We start from the raw sequence: 9979 nt of genomic DNA, 5'->3' as shown, positions 1-9979 counted from the left end.
GAAAATCATTAAGTATTCATAAACCAGACGAGCGATTCCAAACCCAGTATTTGAAAGATGAGCTAGACTTTCTACCATGGCCATATGTCAGCAATCACATTTTAAAAAGGGAAGGGTTAAGAATCTTCCCTATTGAAATCCATTGGTTCAAAGCAGTGTCTGCCTTCTGTTACCAGACCTGGTGGGTTTTTTCTTACTTTCAGGATAAGTTATTTATCATGTAATGAGTTTCTTAATATAATCTTCAGAAGAGAAAAACAATTTTTTTTCTCCCTAACCTTGGCCCTGAGAATTGTAGGTTGCTTTCTTAATGAGCTATTTGCTCACTTTCTATGAAGAAGAGAAAGCATGTTCTGAACCTCATGTTAGATGCTAAAAATAGAAATTATTTTTAAGTTATTTCCCTAAATATGGCTCCAGACCAAATATTACTGACAATGTATATCTTATGTAGGAAGAGACTGTGCATTTACTTCACATAAATTTAAACTCCTGACAGCACAGCTTTAGAAGCAGATTAAAATAAAATCCCTGGGAATAATTTTCCACATTCTCCTCAAGGGGACAATCCAAGTGTCAGGCCAAGGAAATCGCTTATCAACAAAGCAAGAAAGATACAGGAAGGTGGAAAAGAAGATTAGGTAGAAAGGATCTTAGGAAAGTTAAAAAAAAAGAGAGACCAATTTAACCTCTCTTTCCAGGAGATAGAATCAAACATTTGAAATAAGTTCACAAATCCCCTTTGGAGACTTGTGTTCTAAAAAGACATTTAAAACAAAGAAAAATGTGCTTTGATTGATTCCTTAACTTCTGGAATCACAAGCATAGCAACCACACAAGTATAGGTGTATAAATAGTTACGGATGGTAATGGAGATGCTTAGTTCTGAATATCATAACAGCATTATTAACAGGCTGGTCCTTTTATTTTTTTATTTTTTTGGCTGGTGCTTTTTAAAAACGAATCCATAATTAGTAACCATGAAAACCATTGATATGTAGGACTTGAAAATTTTCCTGTTTAAGTGGTATTTACAGATAATAAGATAGCAGGAATTGCCCGTAACAGTACCAAAAAGGTCCTGTACTGTAACGTCGGTGGAGAGTCTAACGTCTAGTGGGTGATTTGACTTCATGATTCTCAGAACCGAGTACTGGTTTCCTCATCTCGCTGCCTGTGTTTCCTTTGTACATTCACGTCTGCGCTGCCGCGTCCTAAGTCATTATCCCCAGGCCCCAGGAAATATCACCAAACAGTCACATTCCTGCAAGACTCGTTTACCGTGTCACGCACCTGAGACCTTCTATTGTTTCATATAAGTTTCCTAGGATGAGGGGGGAGGTGGATATAGGGTAACAGAGAATCTCGACTCCCGCTTCCTCCCTCTCCTTCCTGCGTGCGTGAGCTTGGACGAGGACAAACGCGCCCATCCCTCAAAGCGGAGGTGTGGCCGGCGAGCAGGCGAGGGCCCGGCACGTGATGGGCGGGGAGCCCTCGGGATCGGGGTGCGGGCTGCGCCGCCTTTCCCCCCCATTACCCACAAGCCTCCGGGCCCGCGGGGCGAGCAGGAAGCGGGCGTGCGGGGCCCCGAGGCCTGCCCGGGAGGCGTCTGAGGAGAACTACCGTCCGGGCCTGGCCCCCAACGGGCTCCGGTCTGAGACCGCCGGGTGGGACGCGGAGCTCCTCTTTGACAGCGGTCGGGCGGGAGCCAGTTAGGGAGGCACAGATATCTGTCTCCCTTCCGCACCCCCCCCCCCCCACGCCCCGCTCATTTTTATCAACCGGGCGCCCGTCTGCAGGGGGATTTCTAAGGTCTGGGGACGGCCTCGCGGTGTCACCCCGAGGAGTTCTGCCATCGGGTGACTGACAGACGCTGTTATCTCCTCAAGCATCAGAGAACACGCACGAGCACACTTTGGCCTCACAGGCCCAACCTCCACCCCGTCCTCTAGTTTTGTTTTGTTTTTCACTCGGCCTCCGCATCGCGCCTTCCTGTCTCTCCGCCCGGATCGCCTGCGGTCTCACTTCTCGTCTAGACTCCGCCGGGCGGCTCGCGTTTCTGGCTCCCCCCACCCCCACCCCCGCTCCTCCTCTCCACAGGCTGACGAGCCTCTTCCTCCTTTCGGCCCTTGGCGCTCCCAGCCCCGGACTGCATTTCCCGGCAGCCGCCGCGGCCAGCGGCCAATCAGAGGCTGAAGATTTGGCGGCGGCGGCGGGGGCGCCCGGAGAGTTGGGGTTGGGGGGGGCTTTGTGCGAGGCGGCGGCGGCGGGAGCGGGCGGCGGCAGCGGGCGGCCAGGACGGAGGCGGAGGGCGAGGTGGACTGTCCACACTGATCGCCCGCGGAGAGGCGCGCGAGGCCGCGTCGAGCCCCGAGGATCCTGCTGCCCCGGCCCGGCCGCCAGCCACGGGCTGGTCTGTGGGAGCTGCAGCTGCGCGGCGACCCCCATCCCTCCAGCTCCACCGCCCACCCTCCCCCCCGCAGCCTTTCTCCTCTCGCTGCGCGGCCGGCCCCGGCCCGGCCCGGCCGTGGCCCCCTCCTCGGTGCCAGCCGGCCATGGCAGAGGCGTCCGGCGCGGGGGAAATCTAGCCCGGGGATTTCATGAGGCCTAGCTTGGTTCCGCCTCCTCCCGCCGCGGCCCCGGCGGCTGCCCGCGCCCCAGCCCCACTCCGGGCCTCCGTGTCTCTCCTGTGATCGTACTGACACGGCCGGGGGGTTAGAATGGAACAAACTGAAGGTAAAGTGAATGCGCGCGTGTATGTGTGTGAGAGAGAAAGAGTGTGAGGGTGTGTGTGTGTGTGTGTGTGTTGGAAGGGAGGGCTGAGGAGGGGGCGACCTAGGAATGGGACCCGGATCGGGAGAAAAACCTTAGCAGGGATGGGAGGACCACTGGGTGGCCCGGAAGGGCTCGAGGCGGGTCTGGAAGGATGGGGCAGGGTGAGGGTGTGGAGGGGATTGGGAGATGGGACTGGGGAGGTAGGGACTGGGATGAGGGATGGAGTGGCGCTGAGCTGGGAATTGGGAGTAGAGGTGGGATGGGGGCGGGGATAAAGATGAAACGGGGGAGAGGGCAGGGAGCGAGGAAAAGAGTTGGGTTCGGAGATGGGAGACCTGGGCGGACTGAGAAATAGGCAGGTTTGGGGGTGGAGTGTGTGAACTAGAGGAGAGTCTAGGGGAAGGAGAAGGAATGTGATGGAGAGACGAGGCCCCAAGGGAGCTATGAGGGAATGGAAGTGGAGGAAAAGGTGGATTAGAAAAAAGGGATAAGAAGTGATTGAGACAGGATGCAATCGGAAGATAGGAAATAGACTCAGGAAACCGGGAAACCCAGGATTGGGCTCGGGAAGGAAATGAACTGAATGTTGACAAGGGGTGAGAACTACGGACCAAGCGTCACAGAGTGGGAGGAAAAGAAGGGGCAGGGGGATTGCTGGAGTGTTAGGAAGGGAAAGCCTTTTGTTCCTATATTTGTGTATTCTGTGCTTTTTCTTTCAAGGCTCGAGAATGGAGAAGCTAGTGGTTATGGTGTTGTGAAATGGAGAGGTGTGGGTTTTACTGCTTTGAGGGAGGAGGAGGTGTGTTCCTGTAATGGTAGCAAGACAGGGAGAGCCATGGCCATAATTTGATGGTTTTGGTGAGGGAGTGAAGACTATTCAGATTTAAAGGGGGCAGGGGCAGCCATGTTTGCTGCCAGGCACTGCAGTGTAAATAAATTCCTTCTTGTCTCCGACATCAGTAGGATTCTAGAAGGGGCCAGTCCGGATTTTTAACCCCCCTTCTTTCTATTCATGAACTCTTCCCATACATCTTGGGGTCATATAAAATTATTCATAACCACCAAAGGAGGTAGTAATGTTTTCCATCTTGTGTGTTTCGCTGCTTTCTCCCACCTCTTTTCCCTCTTCCTGCTGGTTGCGAACACGGCATGCTAATGAGCTGCAGTGTAAAATTTAACCCTTTTAATAAAGTTAAAAGTATATTTCATACTGGGTGAAGGAATCATAACTAGTCTATTTCAAGCATGATCATGAAAAGTCTTTTAAATATTGGAAAAGCATTTGTTTCAGAAGCTTCCGAAGCAGTCATCAGAAACACGAAGCAGTCATCGTGTTTTCTGCAATTCTTTGAGTAAACAAGGAAATTGCCTGGGTTGTTTTACTTGGGCTTGTGCTCTTGGCAAAACACTGTGGGGGATAAGAGGGGATTGGAAGGTCTCTTGTGGTAGAGTATCTACTTTCTATAGTTCGAGTGTTGGAAAATTAGAAATGTGTGTATTTTAAAAAGGTTTTTCTGATAGCTCTTGCTTATAGAGGATGGGTGTGTTAAATGTTTTCTTTTTTAAAATAAACCCTCCTCCATCCCTTCCCTTTGCTTCCATACAGTTGCTCAATACAGTCTCCAAATGTCAGTTCAGCACAGTGCAATGATCTGTGAAGCAGGCATGCAGATCTCAGAGCGTCATTCAGGTGCCAGGTTTTTTTGGTGGGAACTTCCGATCACACTCTCCAGGAAAGCAACAGTAACTAATGTATTCAACTAAAGCAACAGTAATCTAATGTATTCAAATGTATCTACTTGTGTGATTTGAAAATAGTTACTATTCTAAAGGTTTAAATACTAACAAATTTAGATAAACTAAGTGGAGCCTGGTTTATTTTCATACTGAAAAGGATTAAATATGTGAGTGACCTTTTGTTTTTGCTATATTATTGTAATTGGGGGAATCCAAACTTTAATCCATCATATTGACATTGAAATTGTTCTCTAATACCAGTAAGGCCTGTTAAAATTTTAATGATGGACTCAAACCAGGTGTACTACATTTTGACTTAATCTTAGTGCATTATCCTTTCAAGTTGTTAAATAGAATTTTAAGATATGTTCTTGATCTTTTGGAAAAATTAAATAGAATATTATAGAGTGTTACTCTGGGAGAGCACTTTCAGAAGAGGGGTTAGATTTACAGCTTGGAGTGTTTTTGATTTGATAATATTCAGCCTGAATTTTTAAAGAATCTTATGAGGAAAAGCTACTCTCAAAAAAACTGTTCAGTATGCTTTTTGGGGGGAATTTCTTTATATGGTGGTTTCATTTTTATATCTCCTGCTTGATTGACATGTTATTTGTAGTTAATTTGTAAATGAACTAACAGTGCCATACATTTTTAGGAATATGAGAGACTGTTGTGTATTAAAATAAGAAAAGATTCTTGGAAGCTTGCATTACTTAAAAAAAAGTACTCCTATAAATTTAGCCTTTTGTAAAGATTCAGAATTTTGTAAAGAGAAAAGTGCCCTGCCCAGCTCCCCTGAGTATTCTGGTTCCTTGGCTAGGGAGTCATATAATGAGGAAGGCTACTCCTGGATAGATGATTCTTAATTAAAATCCAGACTTTGCTCTCATTACCATTTCCATCATTAGCTCACCTGCAGCCTGAGATAGCTTTTTTTTTTTTTTACTTTAAGTTAATAGATATGTGATTTCTTAGACTGATCAGATTGAATGAGTTTTGGGTAAAGGAAATTGGTTGCCTTGAGGTTGGTCATGCTTGAATGAATTGTCAAAGTCCTCAGTCAGTTGTCTAAGTATCCAGAAACTGGGTATTCAGTTTCTGGAGTTCATAATAATAAAACTATTAATAGCTGCTGATAGTTGTTGTCCTCTAAACATGTGCTGGGCTAAGTGACTTTTGTGTATGATTTCCTTCTATCCTTTCAACAGTTGTGTGGGGTTAGTACTATTAACTCCTTTTTACAGGTGGGGAAATTGAGCTAAATAACTTAAATAAGACACAGATAGTAAAGAATAAAACCAGTATATGAACCTAGGTTCTTTTCTAATTATAAAACCCAAATCAGAAGACCTTTACTTTTACTCTCCTTTGAAAATTCATAAAAATAATACACGTTCAGTATTTAAATTTTTTCAAATACTGAGAAAGACTGAGAGATTTTTTAAAAGTTAGCACTCCATTCTCCACAGTAACCATTTTGAGGTTTCTTGTGTGTCCTCCTAGAAAATTCCTGTACATATGTATATACGTTTGTCTTAAAATACATAAAATTGGATCACACTATTCACATTTTGCTTTTTTTGTTTTAATAGACTACCTGGGACATCCTTGTAAACCAGCACACATGGACCTACAGCTTTTTTTTTTTTAAGGGTCATATAGTATTCCATTATTTGGAATAGAACGTTCAGTTGTTAACAAGTTTTTGCTGTTATAAGTAGTATAGCAGATCCTGAATTAAGTCCCGGACAGCCTCTTTATATAGAAGAGATATAGTCCAACTACTTTATTTTACAAGAGAAATCACTGAGACCATAAAGTTAAGTCCAAGGCTTTGGTAAGAAACCTGTTTCCTGACTCTTTATCCCAGGGGTCCCCAACCTCAGAGATCTAATGCCTGATGACTGAGGTGGAGCTGAAGTAATAATAATAGAAATAAAGTGTGCAATAAATGTAATGCTCTTGAATCATCCTGAAACCATCCCCTCCATCCTGGTCTCTAGAAAAAATTATCTTTCACGAAACTGGTCCTTGGTGCCAAAAAAGTTGGGGACCGCTGCTTTATACCACATCACGTTACTTCATTATTGTGAATGTACTTGTGCTTTCTGTCAAAGCTCAAGGTGAGGGGGAATATTCAAGGTTAGGCATGGTTAGTATAGTGAGCGCAAGAGGCTTAACTTGCAGTGAGATCAAGTCTTCTGTTTTTTTCCATGCTTTGTTCACCATGCCATACATATATCATATACACAAAATATTTTTACATGCATAAGTGAGTCTTGCCCAGGTATCTTGAATTTTGTGTTTTGAGTAATCAAGTAGTTTTGGCAGAATTGTTCCTGTTTTAATTAAATTATCAATGAAGTTTAAAAAAAGAAAAAAGAGGTCCAGCTTGGTCCTGGAAAAGAATTTTGAAAGAAGATTGAGACAGTAGTAAGTTTGTTAAATGAGGTAAAAGCACCTAATTGAAGACAAGTTCTTTTTTTTTTAATCATAGGCACCATTGATTATTTTAAATTATTTTTTTACTATAAGAAGAAAATTCATAACCATGGATTATTCATTGAGTTCTTTTAAAACAAAAAAATCTGTTTTAAACACTTAAAAAGTTAAAATCATTAGAGCTTTAGGAAGGTTTAGAATTTGATATCCATAAAATCTGTTTTTGATGCAATGCTGTTTTTAGTTTTACTTTTTAAAAAAGTCTGTTATATGTTGAAAGAGCAGCTGATTTATTCATTTGTTAATAAACATGTCCAGCATTAGAGTTTTTAAATGAATGGTGAATTTTACTTCTGCAGGCTAATCTTTTAACAAATATAAATATAGATAAATTTAAGGAATTGATTATACTATGACTACCTAACACTTTTTTAAATACTCAGAGCGTTTTTGTTTCGTTTTTATTGTTGACCTTAATAAGGACTTAATAAGTATTTTTAAACACTTCTGTGCTACATTGTGCTCATACATGACAATAAGGGAAAAGGCATATTTAAGATTTTATGATTTAGAGAATGTTCAATTTTTACTAAACGGATGTGTGTCCTTACTTCTAGGGCACATCTGCCTGTTGACAGATTTTGGATTTGAAAAGCTCTTTGATAAATGGTTTTTGGCTTATTTTTAAATTTTATCAATAGAGGTGAATCTGTGTTATCACTGAATGATCTACAATGAGAACCCTTTCTACTAGGTTCCCTTTTTCATCTAGGTTTAGAATTATATTGAGAGGAAAGTGAGTAGGAAAATGAAAAAAATTTTACTTTCATATAGTTTCCTTTTAACGATGTATGAATATGAATATTACGGTCTACTAATCCTTTGCTTTTACATGACACCTTCTGAGATATTTGATAGAATTGTTATTTAGTCACTTAGTTGTGTCCCACTCTTTTTCGACCCCAGCGACTGTAGCTCGCCAGACTCCTCTGCCCAAGAGATTCTCCAGGCAAGAATACTGGAGTGGGTTGCCATTTCCTCATCCAGGAGATCTTCTTGACCCAGGGGTCAAACCCGCATCTCCACAGTCTCCTGCATTACAGCTGGATTCCTTACCTCTGAGCCACTGGGGAAGCCTGTTTGATAGAATTCCAGCACAATAACGTGTGTGTGTGTGTGTGTGTGTGTGTGTGTGAGAAGTTGGAAAGCCCAAGGATTATTTAACTCAATTTAAATAAGTAGGTATTTTAAATTAAATATGTGGCTTCCTTGGATTTTGTGGGTGAAACAAAATTTAGTTTATCAAATTGATTTGAGATAACAAAGATTAGGAGGTCTCATGTGGAGGCTTGCCTACTGGCATTTTGGCCTTAGGCAAGATGGTATTGTGTCTGGTGAGTCTTGTGCTACTGTGAAGTCATAAGAAAGTGATACACAAAAAACAAACAAAACCTTAAAAGCCCTCTTTAAAGACTTTTTAAGTTGTAAAATGTGACATATATATAAAAAAGCATAAAACCTAAATGTACAGTATAAACAAACAATTAGAAAGCGGATGTCATGGAGTCATCTCCCAGGTAGTAAGTCCTTTAAGAAAAGCTGCAAAGACAGCCTCATTGGCTTAAGTGATACTGTTGTAGTGGTAGTTGGTCTTGAGGAATAATGGTGTGCTGAAAACTAAGCGGAAAAATGAATAACCACGAGGGAGGGGTCAACACTCAGTAAAAACTGAATCACCAGTTTTTGTTGTTATCAAAGTGTTACCTAGACAATTTAAAAAAAATTTCCTAACATTTGGTGTAGTCATTTAGTGATTTGAAATCTTGGTACTTTACTAATGAATGTGGAAAAAAATAGTGCTGAATCCTACAACAATCATGCTGTGTTACACAAAGTTGTTTCTTCAGAGTTTGTCTACGTTACACTTTTTGGTCAGATTCAGTGACTACTGGTTTTAGATTTATGTGCAAACTCTTAATGGCTTTTACTTCAAAAATGTCAGATTTGCCTGTATCAGTGATCTCCTAACTTAAGTATCTTATTTACAAAAACTAGTTTGATTCTCTTGCTTTCACATTAATGTAACCATGAGGAAAAGTATTAACCTGAGAAGCAGTCAGCAGTGGCAACCTATGTAACTCTTCATCCGTGGTGCGTCTTGAGTTTTACCCTCCCTGCATCTTGGCTGCTGCTGCTGCTAAGTCGCTTCAGTTGTGTCGACTCTGTGCGACCCCATAGACGAAGCCCACCAGGCAAGAACACCGGAATAGGTTGCTGGTGAACCAAATTTCTTTCTTAACTGGAGAAACCTATTTTAATATGCACCCCTCGATTTCTAGACCATTTTCTTATAGATATGGGAAGGTTAAATGTTGGCTTTAGGGGATTTTTTTTTTTAAGATATTTATTTTATTTGGCTGCACCAGGTCTTAGTTACATCATGCAGGATCTAGTTCCCTGACCAGGGATCGAACCTGGCCCCCTGCATTGGAAGTGCAGAGTCTTAGCCACTGGACCGCCAGGGAAGTCTGGAGGATTTTGATAGCAGAAAAAAGTTGAATTTTTTTCCTCTCTGACTACCTGATGAACACAGTCTATTTGAGTAAAATTCTCCAACGTGGACTTTGTGAAGGACATTTTTATAAATGACAAAGGACATCTGCATACATAAAGCCTTTTCCTGGCTTTTGTAATTGTGTTACTTTAAGCCCTCTGTGTTTCTCATGATCTCTTCAGGGTCCAAATACATCGAAATTTGGTGAAAGTTTGACTGTGGTTAAGAAGCTTCTTATTATGCTTTACCTAGAATTCAAATAGAATGTTGTTCTTCTTTATGTTGTGTGAACGTTAAATACATGCCTAGCTAATTTTTCCTCCTGCAAGAATGAGAAATGTTTATTTTAAATCTTGAAATGAGTATATATGTTGTTTTCCTAGATATGGAAACAAACATGATTTGATATGATAGTTTTTAAACCTAAATTAGGTAATTTGGTTTTGTGTATTAAGTAGAGTTAATATACTT

The 9979-nt window shown here is 42.0% G+C and overlaps 1 protein-coding gene and 1 non-coding gene across 11 annotated transcripts in view; one reads left to right on the top strand and one right to left on the bottom strand.

Annotated features, from left to right (window-relative positions):
* Positions 1-2274: 2274 nt before the first annotated feature.
* The window catches only part of NSD3 (nuclear receptor binding SET domain protein 3), a 103808-nt gene continuing 96103 nt past the window's right edge, over positions 2275-9979 (top strand). For all 10 annotated transcript variants that reach the window (XR_003587200.3, XM_060407145.1, XM_042241419.2 and 7 more), the window contains exon 1: positions 2275-2736. The gene's annotated coding sequence lies outside the window, so the exon portion shown is untranslated. The remainder of the gene's footprint in view (positions 2737-9979) is intronic.
* On the bottom strand, positions 9408-9479 carry TRNAG-UCC (transfer RNA glycine (anticodon UCC)). Its single transcript has one exon. It is a non-coding gene; the product is annotated as a tRNA-Gly (tRNA).

Source organism: Ovis aries, chromosome 26 (genome assembly GCF_016772045.2).
Source record: "Ovis aries strain OAR_USU_Benz2616 breed Rambouillet chromosome 26, ARS-UI_Ramb_v3.0, whole genome shotgun sequence".
NCBI lineage: Eukaryota > Metazoa > Chordata > Mammalia > Artiodactyla > Bovidae > Ovis > Ovis aries.
This window is presented reverse-complemented; position numbering and strand designations above follow the sequence as displayed.